Source organism: Oryctolagus cuniculus, chromosome 1, assembly GCF_051225735.1.
Source record: "Oryctolagus cuniculus isolate XC-2025 breed Fujian yellow rabbit chromosome 1, ASM5122573v1, whole genome shotgun sequence".
In the NCBI taxonomy this organism is placed as follows: domain Eukaryota; kingdom Metazoa; phylum Chordata; class Mammalia; order Lagomorpha; family Leporidae; genus Oryctolagus; species Oryctolagus cuniculus.
Genome location: NC_142867.1, coordinates 222271227 through 222287214, shown reverse-complemented (window position 1 = coordinate 222287214; position 15988 = coordinate 222271227).

Sequence of the window (15988 nt, the reverse complement as noted above, 5' to 3'; positions counted from 1 at the left end):
ATACTGAAAGGGCATCCTCATATTCAGCTGCCACTCTCAAAAAGTCTTTAAGATTCTTATTATCCTTATTATCTAGAAGCTATTATTTAAAATAAATGCCCTGCTTAATGATTAGAAGCCCCATTTCCTGGTTAAATTCCTGCAAAAATAAAAAGCATCCAAGAGAAGCATTCCCAAAGCTATACCTTTACATTTTGATTTACTAGCAGGAGCCATTTTCTTGGATACCAGAGGGAGAAAATCACTTTTTTCTTGAGCCAGCAAGTCCTAACTTTAAAAAAAAAATTAGGGGACTGGCGCTGTGGCGTAGCGGGTTCAGCCACTGCCTGCAGTGTTAGCATCCCATATGGGCGCTGATTTGAGACCCGGCAGCTCCCCTTCCAATCCAGTTCTCTGCTATGGCCTGGGAGAGCAGTACAAGATGGCCCAAGTCCTTGGACCGCTGCACCCACATGGGAAACCTGGAAGAAGCTCCTGGCTCCTGGCTCCTGGCTTCTGGCTCCTGGCTCCTGGCTCCAGATCAGCTCAGCTCTGGCTGTGGCAGCCATTTGAGGAGTGAACCAGTGGATGGAAGACTCTCTCTCTCTCTCTCTCTCTCTCTGCCTAACTGTAATTCTGACTTTCAAGTAAATAAATAAAATCTTTCAAAAAAAATTCTTGAGATTCTGCTTGAAAACTAAAAGATCATTTCCCCATATCTTTTCATCTGTCTCTATATCCAGAATTATCAAGTGCAACTAAAAGAAATGATTATTGTATGGGGGCGGGGCTCCAAGATGCGGAATAGGGACAGAGTGCTCTGATCTTGGCTACGTGAAATTAATAGAAAAGAAGTGGAAAAAGTACACTCTCAGGGTAAAGCAGCAGGGGAAATTGCAGTGTGGAATACTGCAAACGCCTTAGATATGTACAGGACCTGTTTGGAAGGTGCAGACATGAAGCAATGAGCAAGATAACAAAAAAGGATCCAGCAGCTTGGAACCAACCAAAAGCGCCCACCCTGGCAATCTAGGGTGAGGTAGAACAGCACAGATTGTGCCACTGTTAATACAAAACCACAATGAGGTTTCACTTCACTCCTGTTAGAATGGCTCTCCTATAGAAATCAACAAATAACAAATGCTGGTGAGGATGTGGGGAGAATGGTACCCTAATCCACTGTTGGTGGAAATGTAAAATGGTACAGCCACTGTGGAGGACAGTATGGAGATAACTTAGAAATCTAATTATAGACCTACCATATGACCCAGCCATCCCACTCCTGAGAATTTACCCAATAGAAATAAAATTAGCATATGAAAGAGTTATTTGTACCCCATATTCATTTCAGCTCAATTTATAATAGCTAAGATATGGAAACAACCCAGATATCCATCAACTGAGGACTGGATAAAGAAATTATGGTATATATACACTATGGAACACTACACAGCAATAAAAAAAAAATGAAGTCCTATCATTTGCAACAAAGTGGATGCAACTATAAGCCACTATACTTAGTGAATTAAGCCAGTCACAAAAAGACAAACACCATATGGTCTCTCTGATCTGTGGTAACTAGTAAAGTACCTAAAAGATAATCTATAGGAGTGAAACACACCTTGAGATGTAATGATTTTGTTTTTGTTTGTTTGTTTGTTTTTAAATTTTTAATCTGGCTATATGCAGATTTTTTTAACTTTTATTTAATGAATATAGATTTCCAAAGTACAGCTTATGGATTACATTGGCTCCCCACCCCTCCAATGACTTCACTACTACCCGCAACCCTGCCCTTTCCCGCTCTCTCTCCCCTTCCATTCATATCAAGATTCATTTTCAATTTTCTATATATACAGAAGATCAGTTTAGTATACATTAAGTAAAGATTTCAACAGTTTGCACCCACATAGAGACACAAAGTGAAATATATTGTTTGAGTACTCGTTATAGCATTAAATCTCAATACACAGCACATTAAGGACAGAGATCCTACATGAGGAGTAAGTGCACAGTGACTCCTGTTGTTGACTTAACAAATTGACACTCCTGTTTATGGCATCAGTAATCTCCCTATGCACCAGTCATGAGTTTCCAAGGCTATGGAAGCCTTTTGAGTTCACCGACTCTTATCTTATTTAGACAAGGTCATAGTCAAAGTGGAAGTTCTCTCCTCCCTTCAGAGAAAGGTACCTCCTTCTTTGAAGACCTGTTCTTTCCACTGGGATCTCACTCACAGAGATCTTTCATTTAGTGTGTTGTTGTTTTTTTGTTTTTTTCTTTCTTTCTTTTTTTTTTTTTTTTTTTTTTTTTTTTGCCAGAGTGTCTTGGCTTTCCATGCCTTAAATACTCTCATGGGCTTTTCAGCCGGATCTGAATGCCTTTAGGGCTGATTCTAAGGCCAGAGTGCTATTTAGAACATCCGCCATTCTATGAGTCTGCTGTGTATCTTGCTTCCCATGTTGGATTGCTTTCCCCTTTATTTATTCTATCGGTTAGTAATAGCAGGTACTAGACTTGTTTATGTGATCCCTTTGACTCTTAGTCCTTTCATTATGATCAATTGTGAACAGAATTGGACTAGTGAGATGGCATTGGTACATGCCACCTTGATGGGATTGAATTGGAATCCCCTGGTATGTTTCTAACTCTAACATTTGGGGTAAGTCAGCTTGAGCATGTCCCAAATTTTACAAGATGTGGTGATTTTGAACAGCTCTTGACTTGACCATTGAGAAACAATGCTTTTCTTGTTCATTTGTTTGTTTCTGTTCTATTCTTTTTTTCTTCATACTAAGTAGATTGAACACTCTACTTAGTGTAGGGTTAATCTTATGAGTATAAAATTAACTGAAAACTGACCTTTGTAAAAAAATAAGAATGGGAAAGGAAGAGGGAGGAGGAAGAAGGGTTGGAATATGGGTGGGAGGGAGGTAGGGTGAGAGGAATCACCATGTTCTCAAATTTGTATATATTAAATGCTTGAAGTTTGTATTTCTTAAATAAAATTTTAAAAATAAATTAATTAATTATAAAAAGAGAAACATTCAGTCTCCTTTAGTGTTATCCCTGTAAATATTCTTCCTTAAGTGTTTTTCTGCTTTCTGTGTTCTCAGTTAACTTTTCACTACGACTATATTATGTGAGTAACAAAGTAAATTCTCCCTTCCCCACCTTTCCCAGTGGTTCCTTTGATTCATAACCACACCCTGCCTTCTTGTTAACTACAAAGCCTGTAGCAAATGTTTACATTTTGCAAAACCAATATCACACTTCTAGGCACTAATTTCCATTCTGGTTATCGGTTCTTGAATAATGAATCATCCCAAAACTTTTTGAGCTAAAATTAGAGCTACTTTAATATGTCTTACAGTTATTTGAGTTTTTCAAATTAAAAAAAATCCAACTAACATGAAAACTTGTGCATTTTTTTTGAAAGGCAGAGTTAGACAGTGAGAGAGAGAAAGACAGAGAGAAAGACACCACCCAAATGGCCGCTACGGCCAGCGTGCTGTGCAGATCCGAAGCCAGGAGCCAGGTGCTTATCCTAGTCACCCATGTGGGTGCAGGGACCCACACACTTGGGCCCTCCTCCACTGCACTCCTGGGCCACAGCAGAGAGCTAGACTGGAAGAGGAGCAACCAGGACAGAATCCGGCGCCCCAACCTGGACTAGAAAGTGGGGTACCAGCGCCTCAGGCAGAAGATTAGCCTAGTGAGCTGTGGCGCCAGCCAAAACTTGTGCATTTTTATGAGTTATCATGCAATAGTTAAATACACGTATTATCACATCAATCAGAATTTCCATTCTCTTTTTTTTCCCTTATGCTTGCATTTCACCAGCTCCTTTTCTCAAGTTCTTATAGTATTTATGGATTATCTTGGCTCATCTGTGTGGTTTTCTTCTGCATGTGATGTTGACTGAGGTTACATTCATCTTGGAGTTTCATCTGATAAGAATGCCAAAAACCTATTCATTTACATGGCCAGTTGTTGATATGGCTGTTGATTTGGGGATCATGTGAGTTATTGAGCCTAACTGTGACCAATCTCTATGGTTTGGGCTTCCTATACCATAGTAGTTGGCTCCAAGAGAACATATCTCCTGAAAATATATCCTAAGACAGAAAGAGAAATATTTCCTGCCATTCTAAAGGGTGTGCCTGAAATTCCTTAAGCATCAGCTCTTCTTCTTTGTAATGATAAATAGTCTCAAGATCAGGACAAAGGGAGAACAAACTCCATTTCTCAATGGCAGCAAAAGACTCCTGTTGGGTTCATCATAATCCGCTGGAAAAAGAAACCTAACTGGGGCCAGTGCTGTGGCACAGCAGGTTATAGCCCCAGCTTGCAATACTGGCATCTCATATGAGCTCTGATTCTAGTATTGCCTTCTCCACTTCTACTAATTTTCCTGGGAAAGTATTGGAGCACAGCCCAAGTCCTTAGGACTCTGTACCACATGGGGGACCCAGAAAAATCTCCTGGCTCCTAGCTTCAGATTGGCTCAACTCAGGCTGTTGTGTCCTTTTGGAGTGTGAATCAGCAGTTGGAAGTCCTCTCACTTTCTCTCTCTCTGCTTCTACCTTTCTATAACTATGTCTTTCAAATAAATAAAATAAATATTTTTTTTTTTTAAAAAGAAAGAGGGGCTGATGCTGCGGTGTAGCAGTTGGGGCTGCTGCCTGCAGTGCTGGCATCCCATGTGGGCATCTGTTTGAGTCCCTGCTGTTCTACTTCCAATCCAGCTCTCTTCTATGGCCTGGGAAAGCAGTGGAAGATGGTGCAAGTCCTTGGACCTCTGCACTCACATGGGAGACCCAGAAGAAGCTCCTGGCTCTGGCCATTGTGGCCCACTGGGGTGTGAACCAGCAGATAAAAGACCTCTCTCCCTCTCTCTCTCACTCTCTCTCTTTCTATCTCTCTGTATCTCCCCTCTCTCTGTATAACTCTGACTTTCAAATAAATAAATAATTCTTCAATTGTTGATTATTTGGAATGGGAGAGGGGTGTGAGTGGGAGGGAAGTTATGGGCGGGGGGAAGCCATTGTAATCCATAAACTGTATTTTGGAAATTTATATTTACCAAATAAAAGTTAAAAAAAGAAAGAACTTTATCCTGTTTCATGGACTAAAAATATTTCAAGCAACAGTAGAGAGTAACTTTGGTTCTATCATATTAGAGGAGTTGATTGGCTATCTTTATTTTCCTACTTCTTGAAATTGTAGAACCATCAAAATGGGAAAATGTTTTTTTTTTTTTTTCTGGAGGGAGATTATTCGTAATAATTCTTATTATTTTTAATATAAGCCCCATTCCAAATAACTATAGATTATCTTGGTTTCTTCTTTGATCCTCCTTCCTATATGAGCTCAGTGTTGGATATCAACAATTGCATCTCTCATTTATTCATTGCTGTAACTCCTAACATCAGCCTTTCTCATTGCTGCACAGGAAGTAATATCTCAGAATCGGAATATCTACGTGCTAACCCTGGCTCACTATTTTCCTAAGTGACCTTGAGCAAATTGGTAAGCTTTCATCAATTTTCTCATTTATTATGTGTTGATAAAATTTAAACAAAACTGTGTTCCATTATAATGAGTCAGATGATGTGAAAGTGCTTTGTAAAGTGTGTTATATTTATATGAAGGATAACTATCAACTCACTAGGAACCCTTTGGCTGAATCCTCTGGAAGGTCAGTTTGTTCTTACATGGAATGTTGCTTTGGTTGATTGAAACCATCCAGTTGACACTGACTGCATCATTGGAAAGTGGCCTCTGTCTCTAGCTACTGCATGCACTATTGCCTTTGGGAAGAAGGCCATGTACCAGAGAGGGTCCCATCTGTTTGAGGCAGCCAGCCAGTCAGCTCCAACCTGTCAACCAACCATCTTCTAGCTCAGCTGATCTATTGACATGACATCTGAAACCCCAGTAATTTCAATCTGTTTTGTTGATTATTTAGATACGTGGTCTATAGGATGCCAAATCATCAGACCAACTGATTTGAGTACTGCATTCGCCAGATGTTTGGGAGCTATACAAGCATGTAGTTCTTAAAGAAAGCCTTGTGTATTTCCTAGAGCTCTGTGAGAAGATGACAAAAGTTTCTTGTAACATGAACTATTTCTGCTTCAAAGTACCACCACAACTTTTAGAATCTGGGAGGTATAATTTATGCATAAAAATATTATTTAATGTGCTTTTCAAGCTAAAAGCAGTGCTCTTTTGTCCCATTTTTATTTTTCCCTGGCCTAGTCACTTTACCTGAAATTGTGACCTGTTGTACACTTTGTCTTTTATTTCTTTATTTTTTAAAAGATTTACTCATTTATTTGAAAAGCAGAGTTACAGAGAGGCAGAGGCAGAGGGAGAAAGGTCTTCCATCTGCTGGTTCATTCCCCAACTGTTGCAACCACCAGAGGTGGGCTGATCCGAAGCCAGGAGCCTGGAGATTCCTCCAGGTCTCCCACATGGGTGCAGGGGCCCAAGGCCCTGGGCTATCTTTTGCTGCTTTCCTAGGTACATGAGCAGGGAGCTAAATCAGAAGTGGAGCAGCAAAAACTGGACCCTGCACCCACTTGAGATGCCAGCACCACAGGTGGCAGCTTTACCAGCTACATTACAGTGCTGTTCCCACACTTTGTATCCTAAAGGTCAAAATAAAATTATTACTTCGTCTCAGGGTAGGAAATCATTATTAGTAATATTGAATTTGTTGATGATATAAGCAGTAGCTTTATAATTGAACCTGAATGTACAGAACAAAATATAGATAATATTGAACAATACAAAAATGAAATTTTTGCATCTATCATCATAGTGAGTTCTTAGCCATTGTGAAAAAGAGAATATAGAATATAACACAGTGAAGCCAACATGGGGAAAGGCATACTCAGGAAATGGGGTATGGAAGGAAGATGTGAATTATCTAACATTATTTGAAGAACAGGAGGAGCTAACTAATCCAGATACTTTCATGCTTTATAACTTTATATATTAATACTTTATATCAACTTTCATTAAGAAGGGAAGTTGATTTCTCTACCATTTGAATGTAGACCATTATTAATGTTTTAAAAAACCTAGCCAGCTGCTGGAGAATGAGAGTCATGGGAAGCAGGTATCCTCATGCCCTTACTGATAATCAGACCCAGGAGGCTGAGCTTGTCTGAAGAGCATTTATCAGGCATGGGCGAATGAACCCAGCAAAACCGTAGAAGAATCACCAACTTAATCCTACCCAAATTACCAAGTTGTGGAGCCATGGACTTATTTAAGTTAATTACTGATTTTTAAAACACTAAGTTTCAGAGTGATTTGTTATGCACCAGCAGTTAAATGACTAAGTGATGCGGTAAATATAACTTAAATTTCTAAGTTTTTCAGATGCACGGGAATCATTTATCTTTCTTGTGGGAGCAGTATGAACTTGCTAAGGTTGTATTTGAATGCAGCCCAAAGACTAGTTCCAGTTCTCTCAAGTCTTGAGCTGTCTGAGGTTAACTCACTTTAGTAAGAATTTAGGCTTTTAGGTGCCGGCACTGTGGCGTAGCAGGTAAAGCCACTGCCTGCAGTGGTGGCATTCCATATGGGCGCCGATTCGAGTCCCAGCTGCTCCACTTCCGATCCAGCTCTCTGCTATGGCCTGGGAAAGCAGTAGAAGATGGTTCAAGTCCTTGGGCCCCTACACCCATGTGGGAGACCCGGAGGAAGCTCCTTGCTCCTGGCTTCGGATCAGTGCATCTCCAGCCTTTGCAGCCAATTGGGGAGTTAAGCAGCAGATGGAAGACTTCTCTCTCTCTGCCTCTCCTTCTCTCTCTGTAACTCTGACTTTCAAATAAAATAAAATAAATCTTTTAAAAAAAAGAATTCAGTCTCCTTTCACTCAAAAGCAGATTTTGAAGGGAAGATTATAATGATAAGATGGGTGACAATTGTTTTATCACCTTACAAGTTACATTCATGTCTTAAAGCACATGGCTCTTAACCAACAGTGAAAATAATAAGATAATAATAAAAAGTTGTACAAACAATGAAGATGCACTACCATAGGTGTGGAAGTAGGGATAATGATAACTATAGTAATTATAATGATAAGAAAATAAATCATTTTCTATTTTTTAAATACTATGTAAAGGATTGTAATAGCATACTCTCATAAGCTTCCCAATAACAATGTAAAAGAAATATTAGTGTCCTCATTTTATAGATGAAGAAATAATTTCTAACAGCCAAAGAAATTTTTCCAGGGTTATTGGAACAGAGAATGGAGGAGTTATGACTATAATACAGCTTTCTATGTCTCTCAAAGTTATGTTCTTCATTATTTACTTATTAAACAAATAATAAATTAGTACCTATAATAAACCAAGATTTTAGAGTAGAGGAAACTGTAAATACAACCTATAAAGCCTTTGACTTTATAAGTTTATATTCTAATCAAGAGAGATGTAAAACACACAATAAACAAGTAAATGATTTAGCAGAATGATAAGTTGTGTGAAGAAAATAAATAGATGGTGGTGATGGTTAGTAATTAGTTGCTTCACAATGGGTTACTGTGGACACAACTAAGACATAAATGACAAGAAAGAATACCTTGCAAATTCTGAGGGGAAATGATACTACCTAGAGGGAAGAGGTAACACAGCCCTAGAGCTACATTGACATTGAACTGATTGGGAGACAGAAAATAGGCTGAAACACAATGAGAAAAGTAATATGGGTGCATGAAACCTGGGAAGAATAATCAGGGGTTTATTTAAGGAGCCTCATGATCTATTTAGAGATCATGGTGAATGAATGAGATTTTATTCCAAGTACAATAGGAAATAATTGGAAGAAGTTAAGCAAATAAGTTACATAATATAATTCATGATTTTAAAAGATCACAAAGACTTTTGTTTTAAGAAATGCTGTTTTCATGGGCAAGAGTATAGACATAGAAGCCAATAAAGTATATTAAGATAATTCCAATAAATGATTATGGCTTGAGCTAGGGCAATAATAGTGGAAGTTGGAAGAAGTAAATGAATTTGGAATATTAGTTTAGATGTTCAGCTGATAGGCTTTAATGACAGAATGATGGAGTCCAAAAGAGAAAATAATCAAAAATAATATCTGGATTTTATAGTCTTAACGTTACAAATTGAAATGACAATTACTACATTAAGAGTGAGCTGTTAAGTAACAACAAGGTTCATGGTTTCTCTTTCGGTAATTCATGGCATTTTAAACACAATTATTTATGTATATATTTATTATTTATATATGTAATTCAAGGATGTCAGTATCAGAGAAAAAAATGTGTGGTTACCAGTAAATAAACTTTAATCAAATTCATTCCGATGGCTGTTAAATCCTCACCTAGGAAAAATGTTCAGGTAGGAAATCAGTTGGCCAGAAATGATCTTTAGACACCAAAAATTAGAGGTCTGGCTGAGAAGGAGTAACAAAAATGGCAACTGTGAAAGAAAAGTTGGTAAGGCCAGATAAAAATTATCTGAATTCTTTAAATAAGAAGCCTAGAAGAGCAAACAGGATGCTTTAAAATAGAGAAAGCAATTAATTGTGTTGTATGTGTCTAAAAATTTGAATAAGAGGAAGCGAAGAAGTGAGGATTGGACAAAGCAACTTGAGATGATTGATGATCACACCATTTCAGCAGGTTGGTTTAGAGAAGTTTAACTAGAAATGAGTTTAAAAAAAAAAATCTGATCAAAATAACACACAAAAAGGTCAATCACCCAGACCAAGTGGGATTTTTTCCCAGGGATGCAGGAATGGATCCACATAAGCAAATCAGTACATGTAGTACATCATATGAACAAAATAAAGGATGAATACTGTATAATTATTTCAGTAGATGCAGAGAAAGCATTTAATAAAACACAGCATCATTTCATGATGAAAACCTTACAAAAATTGAGTATAGAAATAACATGTCTCAATACAGTTAAAGCAGTATATGACAAACCCATAGCCAGCAGCATCATATTGAATGAGGAAAATCAGAAAGCATTTCCACTAAGAGCTGGAACCAGACAAGAATGCTCACTCTCACCACTACTATGCAATACACTACTGGAGCCAGAGCTATTAGGAAATAAAAATAAAGCAAAGAAATGAAAATTGGAAATGGGGAAGTCAAATTATCCCTGTCTGCAAACAAAAAAATCATTTATATAGGGGAACAAAAAAGATTCTATAAGGACACTATTGGAACTCATAAGAGAATTCAGTAAAGTAGCTGGATATAAAATCAACACATAAAAATGGATAACATTCTTATACAACACTGCTATGGCTGAGAAAAAACTTATAATACCAGTCAAACTTATAATAGCTTCAAATTTTTTTAAAATTCTTGGGAAACATTTTGTCAAGGAAGTGAAAGTTCACTACAAAGAAATAACAAAACATTAATGAAAAAAATTGAAGACACCACAACCTGGAAAAATCTTCCATATTCATGGATTAGAATAATTAATATCAAGAAAATGTCCATCATATCCTAAAGAATTTACAGATTCAATGTGATCCCAATGAAAATTTCAAGGACAGTCTTCACAGAACTAAAAAAAAATTTATATGGAAACAAAAATACCCCAAATGGCCAAAGCAATATCAAGCAATAAAAAATGAAACCTGTGGCATCTCAATACATATTTCAATGCAAAATACGTGGCTATAAAATCAAAACGGTCTGATAGAAGTACAAAATCAGAAATGCAGACCAACAGACATAATAGAAATACCAAACTGGTTAAGCCACTATGGAAGTCAGTCTGGAGATTCCTCAGAAACCTGAATATAACCCTACCGTACAACCCAGCCATCCCACTCCTTGGAATTTACCCAAAGGAAATTAAATTGGCAAACAAAAAAGCTGTCTGCACCTTAATGCTTATTGCAGCTCAAATCACAACAGCTAAGACCTGGAACCAACCCAAATGCCCATCAACAGTAGTCTGGATAAAGAAATCATGGGACATGTACTCTATAGAATACTATACAGCAGTCAAAAACAACGAAACCCGGTCATTTGCAACAAGATGGTGGAATTTGGAAAACATCATGCTGAGTGAATTAAGCCAGTCCCAAAGGGACAAATATCATATGTTCTCCCTGATCGATGACAACTAACTGAGCACCAAAGGGTAAACTTGTTGAAATGAAATGGACAATATGAGAAACAGTGACTTGATCAGCTCTTGTCCTGATGGTTGATTTACAATGTAATACTTTATCCATTTTAGTATTTTTTTTCTACTACCGTTGGTTGAACACTGTAATTAACACACAATTATTCTTAGGTGTTTAAATTTTAACTGAAAAGTGATCCCTGTTATGAATTTGGAAAACATTATGCTGAGTGAAATAAGCCAATCCCAAAAGACAAATACCACTTGTTCTCCTTGATAGGTGACAACTAACTGAGCACCAAAAAGGAAACCTGTTAAAGTGAAATGAACACTATGAGAAACGGTGACTTGATCAGCCCTCACCCTGACTGTTGATGAGCAACTTGATATGTTATCCCTCTTAGTATTTTTTTTGTTTGTTCTACTTAATACTTTTGGTTGAATACTGTAATCAATACACAATTCTTCTTAAGTGCTGAAACTTACTGAAAAGTGATCACTGTTAAATATAAGAGTGGGAATAAGAGAGGGAAGAGATGTGCAATTCGGGACACGCTCAAGCTGACTTACCTCAAACTTTAGAGTTAGAAACATACCAGGGGATTCCAATTCAATCCCATCAAGGTGGCATGTACCAATGCCATCTCACTAGTCCCAGTGATCAATTTCTGTTCACAATTGATCATAATGATAAGACTAAGAACCAAAGGGATCACATAAACAAGAATAGTGTCTGCAAATACTAGCTGATAGAATAAAAAAGGGAGGGAATGATCTAACATGGGAAGTGAGATACACAGCAGACCCATAGAATGGCAGATGTCCTAAACAGCACTCTGGCCTCAGAATCAGCACTTAAGGCATGCGGATCTGGCTGAAAAGCCCATGAGAGTATTTTAGGCATAGAAAGCCAAGACACTCTGGAAAAACAAACAAACAAACAAACTAAATGAAAGATCTCCGCGAGTGAGATCCCAGTGGAAAGAATGGGGCCATCAAAGAAGGAGGTACCTTTCTCTGAAGGGAGGAGAGAACTTCCACTTTGACCATGGCCTTATCTAAAAATTATCAGAGTCAGTGAACTCAGGGGGTTTCCATAGCCTAGGCAGCTCATGACAAGAGCCTAGGGTGATTTCTGAGGCCATAAACAAGAGTGTCAATTTGTTAAGTCAACAACAGGAGTCACTGTGCACTTACTCCTCATGTAGGATCTTTGTCCTTAGTGTGCTGTACATTGAGATTTAATGCTATAACTAGTACTCAAACAGTATTTTTCACTTTATGTTTCTATGTGGGAGCAAACTGTTGAAATCTTTACTTAATGTATGCTAAACTGATCTTCTGTATATAAAGAGAATCGAAAATGAATCATGATGTGAATGGAAGGGGAGAGGGAGTGGGAAAGGGGAGGGTTGCGGGTGGGAGGGACGTTATGGGGGGGAGCCATTGTATTCCATAAGCTATACTTTGGAAATTTATATTCATTAAATAAAAGTTAAAAAAAAGAAATACCAAAAATTAACCCACACATCTACAACCAACTAATCTTTGACAAATGAGCTAAAATCATTCCTTTGTGAAGACAGTCTCTTTGGAGGCCAGCTCTATGGCAGAAATGTTTAAGCCACTTATGCAGTGCAGGCATCATATATGGGCCCCAGTTCAAGTCCTGGTTGCTCTGCTTCCCAGCTAGCTCCCTGGAAATTGCCTGGAAAAGCAGTAGAACATGACCCAAATGCTTGGGCCCCTGCACCCAAGTGGAGACCCAGAAGAAGCTTCTGGCTCCTGACTGCAGACCAGCCCAACTCCAGCATTTGCAGCTATTTGTGGAGTGAACCAACAGATAGAGGATCTCTCTTCCTATGTATGACTCCTTTTTTTTCTCTCTCTGTATCTCTGACTTTCTTTTTTTATAACTTTTATTTAGTAAAAATAAATTTCCAAAGTACAGTTTATGGATTACAATGGCTTCCCCCCCATAACTTCCTTCCCACTCGCACCCTTCCATCTCCTGCTTCCTCTCCCATCCCATTCACATCAAGATTCATTTTCAATTATCTTTATATACAGAAGATCAAGTTAGTATATATTAATTAAAGATTTCATCAATTTGCACCCACACAGAAACACAAAGTGCAAAATACTGTTTGAGTACTAGTTATAGCATTAGTTCACATGGGACAACACATTAAGGACAGATCCCATATGAGGAGTAAGTACACAGTGACTCCTGTTGTTGACTTAACAATTCGACACTCTTGTTTATGGCAGCAGTAATCTCCCTAGGCTCTAGTCATGAGTTGCCAAGGCTATGGAAGCCTTTTGAGTTTGTCGACTTTGATCTTATTCCGACAGGGTCATAGTCAAAGTGGAAGTTCTCTCCTCCCTTCAGAGAAAGCTACCTCCTTCTTTGATGGCCCCATTCTTTCCACTGGGATCTCACTCACAGAGATCTTTCATTTAGGTGTGTTTTTTTGTTTTTTTTGTTTTGTTTTGTTTTGTTTTGTTTTTGACAGAGCGTCTTGGCTTTCCATGCCTAAAATACTCTCATGGGCTTTTCAGCCGGATCCGAATGCCTTAAGGGCTGATTCAGAGGCCAGAGTGTTATTTAGGACATCTGCCATTCTATGAGTCTGTTGTGTATCCCATTTCCCATGTTGGATCATTCTCTCCCTTTTTGATTCTATCAGTTAGTATTAGCAGACACTAGTCTTGCTTGTGTGATCCCTTTGACTCTTAGACCTATCAGTGTGATCAATTGTGAACTGAAATTGATCACTTGGATTAGTGAGATGGCATTGGTACATGCCACCTTGATGGGATTGTATTGGAATCCCCTGGCATGTTTCTAACTCCACCATTTGGGGCAAGTCCGATTGAGCATGTCTCAAATTGCACATCTCCTCCCTCTCTTATTCCCACTCTTATATTTAACAGGGATCACTTTTCAGTTAAGTGGGCCTGTGCTGTGGTGGAGCGTATCTCTGACTTTCAAATAAATAAATAAATCTTTTTTTTTAAGGACTGTCTTTTCAGCAAAGCTGTAGGGAAAACTGGATTTCCACTTGTATAAGTTTGAAACAGGACATCTACTTTATGACCTATATACATGTCAACACGCAATGGATCAATGGTCTACCCTTAAGATCTGGAACTGTTAAATACTAGAGGAAAACATAGGACAAACACTGCAACATATTGGTCTATGCAAAGATTTCTTCAATAAGACCACAGAAGCAAATGCAATGAAAAGCAAAATAAACAAAGAGGATTATATAAAGCCAAGAAACTTCTGTACTACAAAGAAAAAAGTTAATAAAATGAAGAGGCAACTGATAGAAGAGTAGAATATATTGTCACACTATGCATCCAAAAGAGAATTAATATCTAGAATAAATAAGGGGCTCTAGAAACTCCACAGAAGCAAAACAAAAATTCTGTTAAGAAATGGGCAAAGGATATGAACAGGTCTCTTTCAAAGGAGGAAATATAAATGGACAACAGACACATAAAAAGAACTCTCAGGGTCACCAACCATCAGGATTAAGCAAATAAAAACTGCAAAAAGGTGGCATTTCATTCCAGTTAAAATGGCTATTATCCCCGAAATAAATAAATAAATAACAAATACTTGCAAGACCTTGGAGAAAAAGTTACCAACTAACTGTTGGTTGGATTGTAAACTAAAACAACTGGGTTCGGCCCCATGGCTCACTTGGTTAATCCTCCGTCTGCAGCGCTGGCATCCCTTATGGGCGCCCGGTTCTAGTCCCGGTTGCTCCTCCTCCAGGCCAGCTCTCTGCTGTGGCCCAGGAAGATAGTGGAGGATGGTCCAAGTGCTTGGGCCCCTGCATCCTCATGGGAGACCAGGAGGAAGCACCTGGCTCCTGGCTTTGGATCGGTGCAGCACGCCTGCCAGCCGTAGTGGCCATTTGGAGGGTGAACCAATGGAAGTAAGACCTTTCTCTCTGTTTCTGTCTCTCTCACTGTCTAACTCTGCCTGCCAAATGGGAAAAAAAAAAAAAAAAAAAAAAAAAAAACCTAATGCAACCATTATAGAAGACAATATGGAGGTTCCCCAGAAAATTAAAATTAGACCTATTCCAGTTCTGAGAATATATACAAAGGAAATAAAATCAGCATGTAAAAGGGATACCTGAACTCCTTGGTCTGAGCAGTTCAATTCACAATAGCAAAGATATTGAATCAATCTACATGTCTATCAGCTGATGATTGGATAAAGAAATTGTGGGATATATACAGAATGGAATACTAGTAGTCCATAATAAAAGAATGGTATCATGACATTTGCACCAAAATGGATGTAAATGGAGATCATTACCCTAGGTGAAATAAACCAGACCCAGAAAGACAAATATTGCTTGTTTTCTCTTATTTGTGGAAGTTAATATATAGAGTATAAAAATGTATAGGTGTCATCATTCGTGATGTAGTTGTAAATGATTACTTCACTGAATCATACCACGTAAATGATAATATACTATTCTTGCGTTACATTAAAAAAAGAACTAGAGAGCAGAGAATAATGAGGATTCTTGGTATACTAGTAATGTTTTATTTTTAATTTGAGTGTTCATTATGAGTGAGCTCAGAAGAAAAAAAAATTTCTATACACTTATGTGCATTTCTCAGTATGTATACTGTAGTTCAATAAAATATTTTTAAAAGAAGAAAAAAAGGAAAAAAGTGGATTAATATTCTACTATTTGCCATATATTGGCAGGGAAAGAAGACAATCGGCCTTTAGACATTGAATTAGATTTTATATGTCAGAATTATAGTAGAGATATGAGTAAGAAAAGATTCTTTTTTTTTTTTTTTTTGACAGGTTGAGT